The following is a 5,262-nucleotide window of genomic DNA, read 5'->3' on the forward strand; positions in this document are numbered from 1 at the left end:
CAGAGCACTGCCATACTTCATTTTGCACAGACTTGTACTACCCAGCACATTGCATAGTGGTGGGGTTTTTTAAGGGCAACTCCAAGTTCAAAACTCCTCCTGAGGCAATTTTTTTTGATTTTTGCTTGAGACCAATTGAAACCTCATATCTTGCAATTTATCTGGAGGCTAGGTGCCTGTCATTTGAGACAATAATCTAGCACAATCTCTAGTTCAGAGTTCTTTGTTAAAAAAAAACCCATTGTTTTATTTCTGTGTGACGAGCAGCCTTCATGTATCTCTAATAGTTTGACAACTTCTTCATATAAGATGATTGGTATTATTAACACATAGTGCGTCCCTATTATTCATTGTCAGGATATATAATTGCACAGTCTGCTACTTTTCATTGGTCCCCATGAATTTCAGACTTAGAACAAAGCTTCACTTAAACCTCTTCTAAGCTCTGAAGCCTGTAGCTGGTCAAATGTTTTAACTTAATTACTATTCCTGGTGGTATATGACATTAGGTCATTTATCTGGACTGGAGATGCTCTGTCGTTCAGAGACCTGCTTTGTTGTAATTCACATAGAAGAACATGCATCTCCTCTTTAGACAAAAGCTACTTGGAAATTCAGGTTAGAAAGGGAACAATAGGTCAGAATAGGCATAGTTTTAAAGTCAAACCTTTTAATCTAACTAAAAGCTTGTAGCTTGCTTCATGTATAATTGAAAACAGTATAGGTTCTCCTAAATATTTGAAGATACTAATGGGTTTAAGTGAATCTGAGTGAAAGGGAAGTCAGCATAAAGCATTTTATGCCTCACTTCTCCATCTGAGTTGGTTACTTGCCATGTTAGATCACAACAGGTTCAAGATTGTGGCTTATGCTTTTCCTTGCACTGCAGCAGTGTTGCATATCCTCCAATATTCAGAAGGCCTTTGCAGTCCTCTGCAGGAGGATCTTCTTCATACGGAGGCCTGAAAATTATTGACCTAATAGACCTTCAACCATATCACTGTAATAAAGTCTAATATAGAGCAGTACAGTGACACTAATTCTGGCAACTGCCTCCATTTTAGCATGTCTACATACCCTAGCCGAGACTATGCTGCACCTGCTCCATCCATGTGCTCTACTGTCCAGCTGCAAGCAATTCTTGGCATGAAGTCAAGTGCCTGCATTGGGCTTGGTGCTATGCTAAGCCATAAGTCTTGAGCAGAGTTGCATAAATTAACACAGCTCTCCTCTCCCGTTTATTGCGATCCTCGTGCACCAGGCTGCTCTTGAGAGATGAGACTTAGTTGCTCAGTGCCGTGATAACTCACTCTATAGGGATTGAGTAAAACACACTTTTCTGGACCAGAGTTGACAAGCAGTGAGGCACTCAGGCAGGTCAGAGCCATACCTGTGCATGCCTGACTGCAAAACATCTCCTAATCATCTATTTGTCTTTATTCTCTCAGTCATGGAGAGAGCAAAGATCCTTATAGATACCCCTTAAAACGCTGGGAGTAAAAAGGCTAATATACAGTATAGCTCAGCTTTCTCTGCATTTGTACTAGCAGATACAGGACCAGATTTCTAAGCCCTAACTGACAGATGTAGGTTAATTTTTCTATGCATACATAAAGTTCTGCATGCATAGATTTCCACCTACATAAATGGTTGGGTCTGGATGTGTGTAAGCTCCACCTATGACTGTACTGATAATGGCAGTGCTCTTCTAGGCTACAGCTATCTATGTAGCCAGAAGCACCAGTGGAGGATATTTGTGTCCATTTCTACTTCAGCAATTAGATATGCTGATGCAGAGCTGGGTTTCTGAAAGTGAGACACAGCAGTGCTAGCTTTTTCCTACCTTCCCTTCTTTATTTCATTGTTTCTCACCACTTAATGATTAGTTTGAGTGTGGAGTAAAAGGGCAAAAGGACTTTAAGGATCTGAATTCAACAAAAGGAATGGATATGAATAACAAAATGTTTGGCAGATGGGGAAACAAACTTACTAATCATAAAATCTCTCAGTGGATAAAACATACTAAGAATTTTTCAGAACTTTTAGATAGGGGAAAAGAGCTTTCAGACAACTTCTACTTTTAGTATTGATAGGGGTAATAGATTTTATTCTGAATACTAGACACTCATATTTAAACCATTTATTCTTTTATGCTTAGATATGCTTTTGGTGTGTGGCATATCAATCTGAATGTTCACGTATGATCTGACACGGAAAGAGTCTTACATTCTGAGTGGCAGTAAAACAGTATGCCTATCACCTGTATTTGACCTCTAATGATGACAGTCATTTAGATCCTTTCTCGGGAGCCACATTTTTTAAACAGCTCACAAGGAAAGGTATGGACCTCCGGAAAGCATTTAGAGCTCCTAAACTGGATGCTTAGCTTTTAGATAGTGAATCTCTTTCCATATCAGATGCATCTTTATGGAACAGCAGGAGGTAAAGAAAGGCTGTTGCACAAGTCTATCTGAAAAGATGTGCAGGCTTACAACAGATGCTGATTTGCAGAATTAAGAACTGCAGAGCATTTCCCAGTATAATACATGTGAATGTATTATTCTGATCCTGCAAAAAACCTAAATGTAACTAAAAAAATACTATTTAAATCAATCCTTGTAGTTTCAACCATGGTGAAGAGGCCTATTAAGAGATCTTACATTTCAGTCCTCAGGAGCAAGGAATCTTTGCTCAATGTCTTTAAAACAGCAAGGACTAGCAACAAGACTCCAAAGAAACTGACAAATAGAATCAGTGTCTAGAATGAAGTGAAAAAGAGGAGTTTAATAGCAACTGAACGCTGAATTTTCCTGTTGGTGAAACTAAGGCAAGAGGTGCATGAAGCTTTACAAGTGTAACATATGCCATATGCTTTGAGAAAGATTCCTTGTCATTTGTAAACAATCTTTCAAAGAAAAATCTACATTTAATTATACAAGCAGTTTCCAAGATCTGTTGTAATGCTGTTTTTCTTTTGGTGAGCTCATATGCTGACAATGGTAAAGGAGCTGACATTTTGGAAATAAAAAATCAGTAATGAAATTTGTGGTACTACAAAACTCAAACAAGGAAAGATTAAAAGGAGTTTTGCATCAAATCAAACCCAGACTGCTTTGTGCTCTCCTGAAAAGAAGTTTATATCTGTGTTTTAATGTACTGGATTCACATGTTGTGCTTAAGTGCTTTCCAGATCCAGGTGTTATAAGAAAAGAATCATCGGTACTGAAAACAAAGATAAAATATTCGTAGGGAGTTTTAAGGTAAATTAAGACATGGAACTGGAGTATTCCATGGTGTCATCATTTGTAGTTTGTTTTAAAAATTAAGTGAGGAATCTAAAATAATTTGGTAGACTATTATAGAATGCTACTGATAGGGGTAGTCCTGATGCATCTCATGGTTGAATAAAGCTGTTACAAGAATTTAGTAAGCTCAGGCTCCTGAGTACTAAAGTGTAAAGAAATTCAGAGGTCAAAGATGGCAGCTGCTCTTTCACAATGGAATGAGCCAGCTCAGTACTTATAGCTAGATCTTAATTCAAACTGACAGATTGACAAGAATTTTCCAAGTGAAGATACAGTTCTTAAAAATGCAGCTGTATGTTTTCCAGAGGAGAAAAATTGGGTCCTACATATATAAAAAAAGATGTTGTAAACAACAAAAGAGCTAGTTCAAGCTGACAGGACAAAAAGGAATGTATAGTATATTTCACATTCAATGCTGGGAGAAGTATTTTTTAAAAAAAATATTCAAAAGTGAGGAAAAAGAATTCTGAAACTTGACTATTAAATTCCAATATCACTGATCAGTACTTCTAATCTTGCCAACAGTGTAAAGTGGGTGGCCTCATGACCACTCACGACCCCATCAATTTAAGGACTGGACTAGAAAAATATTAGAAATATATAACATCCATCTTTTACTTTGGAAATTAACTTCATAAAAACAAAAGCAGAACTGCAAGCACTGTGCATACTGCTTAATAATTCCAGCCACAAAATACCACAGTCTGTAAATAAGGCACACCAATGGCATGCAACTGTCCTGTTCTAGGAGGAAAAATACAGCCAAGTCATCATCTTTCTCAAGGACATAAAAAGTGTTGGAGAAACCCTTGACTATTTAATAAATTCCTCTGGATGTGACTTAATTCATCAGTCATATATTCGTAACACCAGAAAAGAAGATCCTTTATTTTAAATAGGTCTAAAATGTCTGAGTAATTTCGGTTGCAGGAGAGAACAGCTCTTCTGTCTTGTCCAGCAAGGCTCTCCCCTGACTTTCTCCAAGACTGTCTTTCCTGCCTGTCCTTACTGACCAGAACTAACAATGTCTCGTGGACCAATCTCCATTTCCTTCAAAATGCAAGTTAGTTACTTTTAGGGAGACATAGCATTTCTTGGAAATAGCCACATCTACTTCTCTAGCTACAGTGACACCCTTGTCTGTAAATGGGGGGAAAGGGCAGACTGGACAAGTATATTTGATAAACAGAAAATACTACAAAACATTTCATAAGGTCAAATAATTTCCTGTTTATAAGTAGGAACTGTGAATGCAAGTTGCATGTGCTGAGCATTTAAATTTACCTAGTTTTTCTAACCCAGGAGAAAAGTCAGTCAGAACCTTTTCACAAGTGTCTACACTATGCTTTGTAGTTGGTTTGCTTTTGTTTTGTTCTGGGGTTCTCTTAAGAAAATAGGAGACATTATTTGTGCGTGAAAGTAAAGTACTACAGATAGCTCACTGCTGTCACTCCAGTCTACAGATGACTTTTTACCACAGCTTTTGGAAATATTGCTAAAAGTGTTTTGCTAAGCTTGACTGCATAGCAGGAACCATGAGGATTACTCAAACATAATGTATATAGAACACTGTGCTGCCATCATACAATTGTGCATACTCTGTGTCAGTCATACACTCCAGAAACGCTAAACACGAAGGCGGCAGTGGAGAAAGTAGCAACCTAGTACCCTCAAAACCCAAACAGCATTATTAAGAGACTTTTGGCTTGAAAGTGATGCTTCTGTTCTGGATGTACTTACCTGGCATAATTATGAGACTCTGAAAAATAAACAGGACTTCACCTGTGCTTTTTGCATGGCAGAAGCTTTACAAATAGTCAGTTTAAAAGATCATTGCATCGGCAATGCATAAATAATTTTATATGCATTAGTATATATGTATATTTTATCTATGTGTGCATGTATGTACCAAAGTATGTTAAACAAATGCCCTAAGAATATTTAAAAACCTATAGCT

This window comes from Acanthisitta chloris, unplaced genomic scaffold (genome assembly GCF_000695815.1).
Source record: "Acanthisitta chloris isolate BGI_N310 unplaced genomic scaffold, ASM69581v1 scaffold14915, whole genome shotgun sequence".
NCBI classification, from domain to species: Eukaryota; Metazoa; Chordata; class Aves; order Passeriformes; family Acanthisittidae; genus Acanthisitta; species Acanthisitta chloris.